This window comes from Peromyscus maniculatus, chromosome 21 (assembly GCF_049852395.1).
Source record: "Peromyscus maniculatus bairdii isolate BWxNUB_F1_BW_parent chromosome 21, HU_Pman_BW_mat_3.1, whole genome shotgun sequence".
In the NCBI taxonomy this organism is placed as follows: domain Eukaryota; kingdom Metazoa; phylum Chordata; class Mammalia; order Rodentia; family Cricetidae; genus Peromyscus; species Peromyscus maniculatus.
The window spans coordinates 10,498,366-10,514,018 of record NC_134872.1 but is presented as its reverse complement, the minus strand read 5'-3'; the positions used below and the strand labels follow the sequence as shown (position 1 = coordinate 10,514,018).

The following is a 15,653-nucleotide window of genomic DNA, read 5'->3' as shown; positions in this document are numbered from 1 at the left end:
CCTTACAGTCAGGGTCGAGGGAGAGTACAAACAAGCACAGAGGACCTAAGTCAGCCTCACAGTATCTCAAGGACAAACCCAGCAGCCCCTTCTGAGTCACGTCCAGCTTGTGCAGATGTGTCCAAAAACGATAAGACTGAGCCTCAGCCAATTAGAGATATACTAATGTAACTGTGGCTGTTTAACCAGTTATGTAGCTCACCCTGAAACTCCCCTGAGCTGTGCTTAAAAGGAGCCTGCCTGTCCCTCTCGAGGACGTCACCATTTTTTACAGGTGAGCGACCCCACCTGCATGCTGGTATAATAAATGCTCTTTGATCTTGCATACTATTTGAGTCTGGGGTCTTCCCTCAGCATTTCCTTGGACCCTACAGAGATCACTCAAAAATATCACCCAGATTCAGATTTCCTAAGGACCTTAACCTTGGGGCTGGAGATGTAGCTCAGCTGAGGGAGTATTTACATAAAATGCCTGGAGCCCTGACTTCAATCCCCAGACCTGCAGAACTAGACAGGGCAACCTTGGGTCTGAACGTTCCTCCATCTTGAAGGAGTTGGGGTGTAGCTTTGTAGGTCCCTGGGGGTAAACTAGTATACCAGAAGAGCACAATTTGTAACGTCCAGAGCATATACGTGATGACAGCTGAATTTTTAGGTGGGAAGCAGAAGACAGAACCCGAGAAGCGGAAGTCAGGGGACACAGTCAAGTAAAACCCCCAGGGTCCTCCTGCGAAGCAGCTCTGTGGGTGAGGACTGCCAAGAAGGAAGCCAGCGAAAGGGCAGGAGTGTCACACAACCACGTCTGAGAACCACACGCGCTCCGCTCCGGTGACTTAGAGAAGGGTCACCCGGGTTGAAGTCCTATGCTAGGTCACCGTGCTGTCAACTCATGTTTTAACTGTAACCAAGTTTATAAAGTGTTTGTCAGGATCTTAGAAGTTACAGGTTTGCAGCTGGGAACCCAGCAAGGTTAGGCTCAAAGGTCACCAGTGCCTAGTTTTAGAATTTTCATTTAAACACTCACTCTCTCTCTCTCTCTCTCTCTCTCTCTCTCTCCCTCTCTCTCTCTCTCTCATTGGGTTTACAAGACAGGGTTTCTCTGTGTAGCCTTGGCTGTCCTGGAACTCACTCTGTAGACCAGGCTAGCCTTGAACAAACAGAGATCCACCTGTCTCTGCCTACCAAGTGCTGGGATTAAAAGCATGCACCATTACCACTGGCTTAAATATCTCTCTTTTTAAAAAAAATAAATAAATAAAGCCAGGCAGTGGCGGCACACGCCTTTAACCCCAGCACTTGGGAGACAGAGGCAAGCAGATCTCTGAGTTCGAGGCTAGCCTGGTCTACAGAGTGAGTGCTAGGACAGCCAGGGCTACACAGAGAAACCCCTTCTTGAAAACAAACAAACAAACAAACAAAAAACCCAAAAATAAAATAAAAATAAATTAAAAAGGAATACTGGAGACTGGAGATATGGTTCAGCAGAGGATCAGAAGAGATGGTTCTTTTAGAGGATCTGAGTTTAGTTCCCAGTACCCAGAGTCAGGTGGCTCACAATCTCAATGACCTCTCTGTGGGTACACACACACACACACACACATACACACACACACACACACACACACACACACACACACACACACACACACAGATAGTCTAAAGAAAAAAGAACCTAAGTTATTTTTGTTGATTTTTGTGTTTTGTTTTTAAAGACAGGTCTCATGTAGCCCAGGTTGGCCTGAAATCCAAACTTCCTGGTCCTCCCGCCTCCTCTGCTTCCTGAGTGCTGGGACTGCTGCAGTGTGGATTGAAATGGGCACCAAGAAGCTGCTATTGCTGAGCAGCATGGACTCCACACTTGAGCCCCTCCTCAATGGCCAGATCACTGCCCCTCTTCCTTTAATTCTCCTTCAAACTTGTGGGGCTTTTGGCTTGTTCTGTTGGGACAGGGTCCCCTGTCATGCAGGATGGCCTTGAACTCACGATGCTTGAACTCATGATGTAGCCCAGGATAACCTTGAATTTCTGATCCTCCTGCTTCCACCTCCACAATGCTGGGATTGCAGGCCAGTGTCACCTCAACAGGTCAGAGAGTTGAGGGTCAGGGATCCTGACTGGGCCCTTAAGTCCAGATCCTGAAGCTGACCCGGATGACAAGGACGCCTGCACACTCCACCTACCAAAAGAACCAAGTTACAAATGACTCCACCAGGACTAGTTTGGGTGGGAATCCTACTTTCCACAAACCCAATTCTTTTTTTTTTTTTTTTTAAATAGGAGCTCATTCAGACTCCATTTTCTTCTACAGACTTAAATGGAAACTATGTGAAGCTACCCTGATGCCCAAGTTCCCTCCCCACACCCCCCTTCCAGGAAAGGACTATTTGCCTATTGTCTTAGTTAGGGCTTCTGTTGCTGCGAAGAGACACCATGACCACGGCATCTCTTATAAAGGGAAATACTTAATTGGGGCTGGCTTACAGTGTTAGAGGTAGAATTCATTATCTTCATGGCAGGTAGCAAGGTGGCGTGCAGGCCGATATGGTGCTGGAGAGGTAGCTGAGAGTTCTACATCTTGATCTGCAGGCAGCAGAAGGAAACACTGTGTCCCACACTGGGCACAGACTGAGCCTCTGAGGCCTCAAACCCCACCCCCACAGTGACACACTTCCTCCAACAAGGCCACACCTCCTAATAGTACCACTCTCTATAGATCGAGCATTCAAACACATGAGTCTACGGGGACCATATCTATTCAAACCACCACACCTACCTTTCATGGGGGAGAGATTAGACTGGCCCCTCCTCTCCTTCTTCAATTTGACCAAACTAAATCCATTGTCCATTATCAATTTTTAGGGGGTTGTATGGGAGACAGTCTTTCTCTGTGTAGCCCCACCTGTCCTGGCAGGCACTCTTTGTAGACCAGGCTGGCCTTGAACTCAGAGATCCGCCTACCTCTGCCTCCCAGAGCTGGGATTAAAGGCGTGCCCCACTACTGCCCTAGACTGGACCCAGCCTCGACCAAGTTTTGTTTCCTAGTTTCTTTTAAAATATAAGAAAACCATGTGACAATTTTGACGACTCTTCAAACCAGTAACAACATTGTTGCTTTCCACAACGGAGGTGCCTGGGGCCACAAAGGCTGCTGATCCAGGGGGGCAGCCCAGACCCTAGGGCTACAGAGTAGCCTCAAGTTACATAAAAGTACAAACCCACACCCTGTAGGCTTGGCACCCCTCACTTCTGACAAATAAGAGGATTTGCACTCTTACTGGAAACTCAGTATTTCTAAAGCTTCTGCCCGTGTGGTCATTCTTAGTAATCCAAACTCAAAAGACAAATTCCCACAAGCACCTGCAGGTGTGTTGGCTTAGAGCCCCACCTGTAAATCCAGAAACCCAACACCCTCGGAAGGTCCAAGGTCACCTGGTTAAACTGCAAAACACTTGTTTAAAATATTCCTAATTTAAGACATTTTTCAAAGTTTTAATGCACTGGTTCTGCATGCACCAGTACAGCATAAGGCTGGAGAGGGATTTTCTTTGGGCTGTCAGTTCACAGCTAATGACAGAGACTTATTATTAACTATGAATGCTCGGCCTTAGCTTGGGCTTGTCACACTAGCTCTTATAACTTAAATTATCCCATTTATATTAATCTACATTTTGCCTCATGGCTTTTTACTTTTCTTTCATTATGTATGTCCGACTCCCTCCATGTCTCCTTGGCATCTCTCAATTGGCCTCAATTATCTCCTCTTCTTCCCCTGGCTGAGGCTGGAAGTTCTGCATATCTCACAACATAAGGTCGATTAATTTAAAATTAAAAACTCAACAGTAGATTACAGAGCAGCCAGGTAGCAGGGTTAAGCCTGCCCACTTTTCTGGGTTACTCATAAAAAAAAATTCACAACTCTTCTTTGCTTCATTCTGTCTCTCTCTCTTGAGCAAATTTCCCTGACACTCTGGGCTTCCTCCCTCAGTCTCTGTGGCTCACTCCCTCACCAGCTCCACTATGTGATGACTTACAGTCAGCCTGGCTGGGAACCCAGCTTGGCCAGAGCACAGTGGCTTCTCTTGGCATAAATCAGCACTGTATTTCTGTTGCTTTCCTGTTAGAGAAACCAAGGTTCCCACCTCCACTGCCAAACGGGAAAGAAGAATTCTGTCCAGAGTAAAGCTCAGTGGCCGCGTGAAGTCTTCAGGAAGTAGGAAATTGGCACTGAGGCTCCTACAGAGCTGACCAGGGAAGCTCCCTCTGCTCAAGCGGCTCTAATTCTCGAAAGGGATTTTCTGGTAACCTATTCCACAGATTCAGAAACTGAGGGTGAGAGTGGGTGCCAAGACCAAGTGGCAGAGGGCTGCCCACCTCTAACCCAGAGGGGCCTCTCAGTTCCCAGGTGACTTCATCACAAAAACAACATGTCTCAGTCTCCATAAGTCAGGACCTAGACAGGCAATGGCTAACCATAGGCCATACTCCTGGAGCTGCTTGGCAGGGACATCAGCTCATCTGGCTGCCAGGAGACTATAGGCCAGGGCTCAGTGCCAGCCTGGCCCCTGGACAAGGACAGCTTGGGTCCTAGTCTCTTTTGCTGTAAAATGAGACATTTCGTGCTCCAAGAGTTTCAAGACAGTCCTGGGCCCTGGGCAGACAGGCTTCTTTAAAGGTTTATTTTTATCATGTTTTAATTATGTGTGTGTGTGTGTGTGTGTGTGTGTGTGTGTGTGTGTGACAGAGAGAGGGGGAGAGAGAGAGAGAGAGAGAGAGAGAGAGAGAGAGAGAGAGAGAGAGAGAGAAGTACATGCATGCAAATGTATTGGCCCTCAAAGGCCAGAGGTATTGCATTGCCTGCATCTGGAGTCGCAGGCAGTTGTGAGTCATTCCATGTGAGTGTTGGGAACCAAATGTAAATCTTCTGCAAGAGCAATGTGCACCCTTAACCACTGCACCATCTTCTCGGCCCCCGGATGAGGTATTTTAAAAGCTGGGTACTGTACACAGATGTCAACATTTACCCAGACTGAAGGTAACTGCTGGAAATGCATGGGCACCAACCGAAAAGGTGGAGGTGTTAGATAGTTTCTGTTAACTCATAATACTCAATAGGGAAGCAGGATGACGAAGACAACTTTTTCAGGAAACTAATTATTGTAAACACAGCCTTCTGCGGAGGCAAAAATTGTAACAGAAGTTTCTTCTCAGTAGAGATTGGAACCCCAGGATGTGCTGAGACATGGCTTATAGAAATGACAGGATGGGGGGTATCCTTGGCAACCAATGCCACATCAAGCAAAACTGACGTTGCTCTTTATGCCTTCCCACAGCTGGCTGAGTGTAAAGGTGACTCTTTTCCCAAAGCGTGGAGAAGCCTTGCCCAACCAACATAGAGGTCAGAGTCAGGGTCTGGCTAGGAGTCAGATCTTGATGGCATCAGACACTGGGCTAGTACCCAAGCCATGGGGAAGCTGTTTGTGCAGCCACAACGGCCCTAGGTTTGAGTCTAGGCTCCTCCTCTCAATGCAGGAGTGGCTGAATCTCAGTGTCCTGTGGAAATGGTGGCTTGGGCACCCTCTACACGGAGCCTGAGCGGTGATACACAGAGCTGTCATTAGTATGCCCTCAGTGACTTCCATAGCATGCTGGAGAAAGAGAGAGGGAGGGTAACCAGCCAGAGGAGGAGAGACAGGAAGGCCAGAGTGAGCCTTCTGGGGCCCAGAGCAACACACACACACACACACACACACACACACACACACACACACACACACACACCCCTTGCAGAAGCCCAGCCAGGCTGGGTACCTGGTTTGGCAGCATGGCAGGTTGCTCTTGGAGAATTCTTCTCTCTAACCCTGGATCTGAGGCTCCGGGATCTTCTACAGGCCTAGCAGGGCATTCTGCTCCCTGGCAAGCCCGAAGTACCCTAAGCCCACTCTGAGACTAGAGCCTGGAGATCCCACCCAATGCAGGGTCTCTGTTCTAGTTTACCTAATATTGCTGTAATAAATTACCCGAACAAGGGGCTAGAGAGATGGCTCAGAGGTTAAGAGCACTGGCTGCTCTTCCATAGGACCCAGGTTCAATTCCCAGCACTCACATGGCAGCTCACACCTGCCTGTAACTCCAGTTCCAGGAAACACAACACCCATGGCAAAACACCAATGAATAACTTTTTTAAAAAATACCTTAACAAAAAGCAACTTAGGGGAGAAAGGATGCTGTGGAATGATCCTTCTGTACACTGTGAATGTGTATTACTCTCATTGGTTAATAAAAAAAACAAAACTGACAGGCCAATAGCCGGGCAGGAAGTTAGGTGGGACAGCCAAACTGAGAATGATGGGAAGAAGGAGGGTGGAGTGAGAGAAGTGCCAGCCAGCCCCAGAGGGAGCAGAACATACTGGAGGACAGGTAAAGCCCTGGGTCACATGGCAGTATGTAGATTAATAGAAATGGGTTAAGTTGTAAGGAGAAGGAGTAGTTGGTGGGAAGGGGGCCTGTGATCTGGAGGGAGTTTAGGGTAGGAAGGAGGTGAGAAGGGCTAGGATGCTAGCATGGACTTTGAGATTTGTAACAGGTACTTGTGACACCAGCATGAGCTTTGATATGCTGATAGGTGCTACAGGTAGTCATATGTCCCTTCTGCCAGAGCTTAGGTAAATGACTCCTTCTGCAGATGGGAACAGTCTTCACAAGTTCCTAAGGAATGCTGACTTTTATCTAACCACCAGAAATCCTCCTATAGTCCAGGTTGAGCTCATTTCTGGATATTTGGATTGCCTTTTAGGGTGTGGGGAATTGGAGTTTCCTTTGGACATAATAATAAGAACAACCAGTCAGTTGGATCAGGGCCACCCTGGTGACCTCATTTTAACTTAATTACTTCTGAAAAGGCTCTTTTTTCATGGAGCATGGAGGGAGGCATATCATCCCAAACAGCAGAATAACATTCATGTCTCAAACATGAACTGTTTATGTGATTCTAAAAGGTATCTTAAAATAATGTGTGTCTTAAACAACAAAGCCATGGGGGGGGGGGGTGCTATTAGGAGCTGGCTGTGAGCAGAAGCACTCAGGAGCCACCGACTGCCCTGGTCAGCTGGAGACCCTCATGGTTCCTTGTAACTGGAAGATTTCCTGTGTCCCACCTGGCCTGCAGCAGCTTATGAAATAATTACTCAGAGGCTTAATATTAATTACAAACTGTTTGGTCTATGGCTCAGGCTTCTTGCTAGCTAGCTCTTCCATCTTAATTTAACCCATTTCTATTAATCTGTGTTTTGCCACATGGCCGTGGCATTACCGGTCTGCTGGCATGTTGCTCCTTGGGCGGCAGGCTGACTTCTGTTCTGACTCCACCCTTCTTCATCATCTCTGTCTTCAGTTTGAATGTACCACCTAACCTTATCCTGCCTCACCATTGGCCAAACAGCTTTATCAACCAATGAGAGCAACACATATTCACAGCATACAGAAAGACCATCCCACAGCACTTCCCCTTTTCTGGCTAATCAAAAAGGAAGGTTTTCATTTTAACATATTAAGATTATATATAACAAAACAGATGCCAAGCAAGAATTATAGTTACAATATCTAGTCTATTTGTATTTGTCAAAATTAAAGAAAATACTCTATCATCTATCCTATTTTTGTGAGTCTAATGTTTTATATCTAATTTACCTTTTTTTTTTTTTTTTTCTTTTTTCTTTTTTTCGAGACAGGGTTTCACTGTGTAGCTTTGCGCCTTTCCTGGAGCTCACTTGGTAGCCCAGGCTGGCCTCGAACTCACAGAGATCCGCCTGGCTCTGCCTCCCGAGTGCTGGGATTAAAGGCGTGCGCCACCACCGCCCGACTAATTTACCTTTTATCATAACTAAGGAAAACTATAATTTTAACTGTCTAGTCTTCAACTCCATCAAAGACCACAGAAGGATATAATGTTACCTGAGTAAACAGGAAGTGCATCGTAAGCAACTTCCAAAATTCTAGAAATGACAGATACATCTGACTGCCTAGACAGTCACCCAAAATTCCTCTGTAACATTGGGGCATCCATCTTCAGCCTATGTAGGGAGCCGCCATTCAAAGATGGCACAGACTTCCTAGTAGCCTAGCTGTAAACAACTCCATATATGGCTATGCTCTCGGGACTACGTGTCCTGTGACCTGCGCATGCACGGGTATGGTAATCAACCTTATGTCCTCGGCCTATCCCGTGGCTCCCCGTGCTTGCATTCTGGCGGGACCCAATCACAGTACGGCACGTCTGCTTGAAACCCCATATAAGCAGCTGCATTCTGGCTCTCGGGGCCCCTCACCTTCAGCTCTCCCTTAATCAAGAGGCACTCCAATAAAGTGTGATCTGAGAAGAATCCTCAAGTGGTGGTCGTTCTTCCTCGCTGGCCGAGGAGCTCGCCGCAATCCTACAGGCCTAGAGTCTCTGGCATATTTTTCAGTGCAGAAGGAAATTTGAAGGACCATATCGCCTATTTTGGCAAAGTTCATCAGTCGCTTTTTTCTATGTCCTGCAGAATGTCTGGCAGTTTCTTCTGTGAACCTGAAGGACCATCTCACCCTGTTTTGGCAAAGTTCACTTTCCTATGGATCCTACATGTCCAGTTTATATAACATACTGTCAAGCAGTCCAGGTAAGAGCAGTTTCTTGCCCAAATGGCAAGTTTGTAAGCAAACTCCATAATGAGTTTCTTTGATGCCCATCATCCTCTTTGAAGTAATTGGTGCTGCCAGGAGCAGATGGACAATTTTCTCATTGTCCAGAAAAGTCTAAGTTCTTAAAACATTTTAAATGCTATATTCTGTAGGTCTTTGAAGACTTACCTACCTAATTAAAATATATCTTTGTATACCTAGAAAACTTAACTAACATGTCTATAAATTTGATTATCATATGACTAATTATTAATCTGTATTACTTAATTATGCGTTACAATTTTAAAGGAGTTGCATAAACATAATACCTTAAACAAGAGCAGAAATAGACATACTGTATAACAAAATTGACCTTAAATTAGTATCAATAAACCAAATCCAGGGTTGAGGATTTACCTCAGTGGTAGAGTACTTGCCTAGCAAGCACAAGGCCCTGGTTTCGATCCTCAGCTGGGGGGGGGGGGCAAAAAACCCAAATCCATATCAATGTAAAGTATTTTGAGATTAACAGTTGTTAAAAGTATATCTATTTTTTCATCATTTCTATATCATATCCCCCTTCAAATATAAACAAACATTTATAAACAATATTTTAAGAATTTGGGCAGAGCTTCCCATACTACTTGCTGCTGATTGGGGGTATTAGCAATCTTATGGGGATCCTGAGAAATTTAGAATTGTGGTTAAATCTTGGCTGTAGCAGTCTGTAAGGCTGCATCGTCTCAGCCAATTGCCTTGAAGCTGTTCTGGATGTTGGATCACCTGAGCCTTGTTGATCAAACCATAGTAGCCTGGAAGCCATCCACAAGTTCTCATCTTCTGTGGAAACAAAAGCAGAACCTCTTTTCCAAAGCAACATATCCTTAGACCCAAATTTTGAAGTCAAGATACCTTTAAGATATATATGTTGGTTTAACTTAGCAGTCCCTATAATCAAATGTCTCTCTGCAGTTAAAAATCCCAAAGACAACACAATAATATACAGTATCCAGACTCTGTGTATTTTCCATCTTTACATGGCTTATTATATTTTTTTATTACTTGATTTCTTTTTTAAGGACTTTCTCTACCCTTTTTTTTCTCTCTCAAGCCTACATATATTTTTAAACATCTTGTATCCTGTTTAGAGGTGGTTTTTTTTTTTTCCATCTGAATCTGACTTTATTATGTATCTGTAATCCTTTTCTGACCAGGAAAGTTTTTAAACTATTAATCTGCATGGCTAGGATAAAAGTGCAGCTTTAGCTGCTGGCTCCTCCCCACTCAGCTTTCCAACATGGCACAGGTACCAATGAGTCACACTTACCTCCCCAATTCTGGGAATTAGTATTAAATAGTGTGCAGCTGTGTTCTTAAGCCTGAGGCTGTGCTCTCAAGCCCACAGGCAGCAGCTGTGAGAAACCTCTCGGTTCCACAGCCTGTGGGAGAGACTTTGGGAGACCACCATTTCGCTTAGCTCATGGCGGCTGGAGGCCAGCTCCATCTTCAGGTTGGGAGACACATCTCTGCGCTGCTGCTGGCATAAGACTGTGAGACCAGGAGGCCCGGTGTGGCTCCTTTTCTGTGCATTAAGAATCCTTTTTAAACTTCATCAGGTCTATGTGGATTGATGCCCAATGGTGAGCACCAGTTGTAGCCAGAAGTTTTCCTGTATCCCACCCAGCCTACAGCAGCCTATAAAATAATCACTCAGAGGCCTAATCTTAATTACAAACTGTTTGGTCTATGGCTCAGGCTTCTTGCTAGCTAGCTCTTTCATCTTAGATTAACCCATTCTATTAATCTATGTTTTGCCACAGGGCTGTGGCTTTACCGGTCTGCTGCATGTTTCTTCTTGGGTGGTGGGTTGACATCTGCTCTGACTCCACCCTTCTTCATCTCTGGCTTCAGTTTGAATGCACCACCTAACCTTACCCTGCCTCACCATTGGCCAAACAGCTTTATCTATTAACCAATGAGAGCAACACATGTTTACAGCATACAGAAAGACCATCCCACAGCACTTCCCTTCTTCCATGCCACTGCTAGCCTTGAGACTCAGCCTCTACTGCCTCCTGAGGATGACTCAAAGGAATTGGGGACCTGGAAGCAAAAAGAAGACAAGAATACTTGTTAGTTATTTGTGGCGCTCTTACCCTGCGAGGAAATGTCACGAAACACAACAGAATCCACTAACAAGAGTTTTATTAATATAGAAAAGAGAGACAGATGCGACAGGCCTGTGAAAATACACGTAAATAAAGAACGGAGCCGGGAATATGGCGCCAGCTTATAAAGGCTGGGCCGTGCCTGCGCACACAGGCCCATGTGGCTGTTCCACACATGCGCGTAGATCACATGGTTGCACTGGGTGCTTTACGAAACCACGAAAAGCCAGGGGGTCTTGGTCACGTGAGACGTTTTGACCCGGAAATGGCTATTTTGACCCGGAGATGGCTAGGCGGAAGTGTCTAGGTCTGCAACCATGGGGGCGTATTGTGAATCCCTATCAATACTAACAATATCAAACAAAGGAATGTTTCAACCACCCCCACTCCATCCCCACCCAACCCTGGGAACTCCCTGCCTAAGGGAGAGCCACATCCCTCCAACCCAGGAAGTCTGGATTGCGGCAGACACCAGTGATAATATGGTAACAGCCAGTATTTAGTGAAGGCTCTCCATGCAGCCCCAAGAGAGTGTCTGTCTGTGAGTGTCACAGATGAGGGTACTCAGGTTTCACAGGGGGAGGAGACTGACCTATAGAGCTTGTTTGCTCAGTGGTCCCACTCCCCTTCCCCCCAACCCCTACCCCCATAACAATTGGAATGAAAGTTAAGAGTAGGAAGGAAGGGTCACCCTCCTGCCACCTCCCTATCTCCGGTTATTTTGGCTAGAGAGGCTGCTAGTTGAATGGGAAGTGCTGGGGCTTAAGCCCCCACAGGGCAAGGTTGGCCTGGACCACCCCAAACACTGGACCAAGGCTGACTCCTAGTGGGTGAGCAGGAGGCCAGTGTGAGCACGGTGCCCTTTCCAGGCTCTTCCTTCCCAGGGTCTGTATGCACTCTCTTGGCTTTGTGTGCAAAATGGCCAGATTCCTACACACCTCCCCTCTCTATTTCCTGGCCTTTAACTGTGGCCTGTTGTTTGGACTCTGCAGAAAGAAGGATCTGAATTCCTACCCTGCCGCCCTTCAGAACTGGGAGGTCACGTGAGAAGGGGAGCGAGCGAGGGCCCCAACTCTGTCCCTGGCAAGAGGCCTGAGCACACAGCGTCCCTCCTCATTCCAGACTTTCTTAGCACACTGTGGCATGAAGGTGGCTGACTGTGGCAGAGGAAGGCCCTCCCTGGGACCCAGCAGGATGAAGTGAGCATGCTGGGAGCCCTACAAAGCTAGGTATCTATAATTGAGTTCTCATTAATAACACAGCAGGCGACCTGCAGAGAGCAGCACTTGCCCACAGTGACCCGCCAGTGTTTATTTTAGAATCCAAGTAACCGAGAGGTCACAGTCCCAATAAAATCTCCAAATGCTTATGACAGAGATGGAGTCTCTTTGGGTTCAGAAGCTTCCCGTAGACCAATGGCCTGCAAATCCTGTCACCCCTTTGCCTCTCCAGACAGCAAATACCTGGGCTGGACGGGTTGTTTGTCTGGCTTCCACTGCTGCAGTCAGTGGAGCCCAGGCAGGTGCGGGCTTGTGTGCCCTGCTGAAGACCAGTCCTTCCAAGGCCCTGGATTCGGGCCTCACCCCGAGCTTGCAATCACTGAGCATTAAGCTGGTCCTGGAGCCAGAGCCCTCCCAGCAAAACTCAGCCACCTTAGGGGATCCCATACCTCAGACCGTCTGACAGGCAGACAGGTCAGAGCCTGCACATGCCCACCGTCCTGGGGTTGGTCAACGTCACCCTGACCGAATGGTTAGGAAGAGTTCTGGGGTGCTCTCCACCCACCTGCCTCCTTCCCTATATGTACAGTCACCGTCAGCAGTCACTGAGAGGTTAAATGTCTCCCTTCCCCAGGGCCAGGCTAGAATTTATGTACTCTTTGAGAAACAAATTTTGGTTGGTGTTACAACTTATTACAAATTAATCAAAATTAAACTTATTCAGGGAATGTTCAAAACCCTTGGAGACTATTTTGCAGCAATTTAAAAACAATCTCATGGCACTGCAGTGCTAATTATAAATAATTATCTACTGAGAGAATCCACACTGTCCTACTGGTTTGAATTTCTGTGGGTGCCCACAATTAGAAGCTGGAATCTCCAGACATCTGCTAAAAGGGCGCCAGCCAACCTCACTGGTCTCCCCACTGGTCCCCAAGGTGATAAAAAAAAAAAACTTACAACTCCATCCTTTTTGTTTACCTCAGCAGATTCCTTGCCTCCCCACCACCCCCTGCCCCCACCCCTGGGTTCTTGCTTCATCTGCCTGGCTAGGAAGCAGTGGACACCTTCCTTAGATCTGTAATCTGTCACCGACATGGGCCAGAATTGACATCCTGGTCCCCGAGCTGACAGCTAACTGTGTTTCTCCTGGCAGGTTCCTTCACCTCTCTGGCCCTCAGTTTCCTCACTTCAGATGGAGAAAATCATAGTGCTTATGTCTTAGCAGTGTGCTGAGGTGGGGGATGAGCACTTGACACGCCCATGCTTAGCCCCTGCTGTAACAAAAGCTCTCAGGATAACTGACGAGGCTGGGTGAGGCTGGCCTTGGGCTCTGCCTGTGTGGTCAGGGATTGCTCTGTGATTTCAATGACCTCCTCATCCAACTCTGAGGCTGTGGTCTCCATGCCAGTCCAACAGCAAGACCACAGAGCAGCCGTGAGCAACTGACAAGTATGGGGGAGGGGTGTCCTCCGGGTAGCTCAGGAGCGAGAGCCACTATGATAAAGGGTTCACTTTAAAGAACACTGAAAATGAGCTCAGGTCACAGTGAAATGAGGAAAACGTGTTTGCTAAAACCTGACCAGACTTCAGACTAAAATTGGGGAATTGAGGTCAGCCTGACCCTCCAACACACCTAGTAGTTACAGGAACCACACATTACTCACCTGCCATTGTCCCGCTTCGGCACCCACAAGGTTTTCTCTTCCCCTCCCTGACCAAACAGTGACAGCCAATGCATCTGTGTCGGCCACGTTCCCAGCTCCTAGTCTTTGCTTTTATAACACCCCTGCTCGATCAGCTCAGGGACCGCCTCTGGACTTGTAGTCACGGGAGTGTGTGTGTGCCCCAGCCAGGTCCGTGGGGGTCAATAAAACCTTCAAACTCATAAAGAGCTCGCCCCGGTCTCCTCTTGAGAGAGAACAGTCGGTCATAACAACAGGTTGTGTAAGAAGAAAAGCGAACTGAAGAGTCTGCCTGTCTCCTCCAGATGGATCGGGACGGTTCAAAGCCCCTTCACATTCTGCCACAATTGGTTTTGGTTTGTTGTTGCCAGTGTGTGGGGTGGGGTCTCCTGGAGCCATCTGGGCTCCTCATCCCCTTACCTTCACCTCCTAAGTGCTGGGAGTGCAGGCGTGTGCCACAACACCTGCTTTGCTCCGTGCTGAGGATGGAACCCAGGTCCACTCTGAAACCGAGCCGCGTCACCAGCCCCTGGCCCCTTGCTGCGGCTGCTGCTTCAGGCTGCTGGGTTTTAGCTTGACAGAAAAACAGCACAGCTTCCTGCCAGGAGCTCACACTGCAGCCGTGATCTCAGTGCCCAGAGAATGAATGTCTGCTGTCATAACGGAAATCATGTCAAAAACAGGGTTTGTTTTCCAGAACTTCCGGTGCAAATATATGTGTGTGTGTGTGTGTGTGTGTGTGTGTGTGTATGTATGTATATGTATATATATGCAAATTACCTCCAGCTAAATGAGATCATGGCTATTATCTATTTAATACTTTCTTTCCTAAAGGACATTAATTTAATTAAGTCACTTGTAGAATCAGAGGAGTCCCAATAGAAGTGAGAAGTGCACATTTCCCCCACAGCCCAATTTGTCCAGGGCTTGTATTACAAACATATTTTTAAAAATTGCAGTCTTAAAGGGACTGGAGAGATGGCTCAGTGGTTAAGAGCACTGGTTGCTCTTACAGAGGACTGGGGTTCAATTCCCAGCCCCCACGTAGCAGCTCACAACTGTCTGTAATTCCAGTTCCAGAGTAGCCGACACCCTCACACAGACATATATGCAGGCAAAACAATACACATAAATAAAAAATTAATTGGGCTGGGTGGTGATGGTGCACGCATTTAATCCCAGCACTCAGTAGGCAGAGCCGGGCGGATCTCTGTGAGTTTGAGGCCAGCCTGGTCTACAGAGTGAGATCCAGGACAGGCACCAAAACTTACATGGAGAAACCCTGTCTCGAAAAACAAAAATCAAAACAAAAAATTAATTGGTTGATTAATTTTAAAACTTGCAGTATTGGAGATTGATTATGAGACCTCATGCACGCCAGACAAGCGCTCTACCATGGATCTACATTCCATCCCGAGCCCTTTTTTAATTTTTCATATTGGGACAGTCTCTGCCTAGGCTGGCCTTGAACACAGTCTAGCTCAGGGTGCTCTAAGAGACCCAAACAAAAACAAATCTACCTTGCAAGTTAATGGGAGACCAAAACAGGAAAAATAGACCTTGCAGGTTAAGGGTTCTGTTTGCAGTTAAGACAGAAAAGAATAAGTTCCTGTTTGTACTGTGTTAAGTCTTACAAGTCAAGGTTTTTATTTGTAACTAAGAAAATGTTTCTGTTTGTCCTGCCTCAAATCCTGGTTAAAGAGTAAGTTTCTTCTTGTCCTAGGTTAATTAAGTCTTGCAAGTTAGTTTCTACTTGTAATTAAGAAGTTCCTGTTTGCCCTGGGATAAAGTCCTAGTTAAAGCATAAGTCTGTTTGTCCTGTATTAAGTCCTTGCAAAGTAGTTTTCTATTTGTAAATGGGAGTAAGTTCCTGTTTCTTAGATCTGCTTGGAACCACATGGGACCCCATTCACATGACGTCCATC

The 15,653-nt window shown here is 46.8% G+C and overlaps 1 long non-coding RNA gene across 1 annotated transcript; it reads right to left on the bottom strand.

Annotated features, from left to right (window-relative positions):
* Nucleotides 1-1,677: 1,677 nt before the first annotated feature.
* On the bottom strand, nt 1,678-14,367 carry LOC121824755 (uncharacterized). Its single transcript, XR_006066731.2, has 4 exons — nt 14,149-14,367; nt 7,868-10,758; nt 2,482-7,686; nt 1,678-2,176 (listed from the first exon to the last, which is right to left on the bottom strand). It is a non-coding gene; the product is annotated as an uncharacterized LOC121824755 (long non-coding RNA).
* Between the last annotated feature and the right edge of the window lie 1,286 nt (nt 14,368-15,653).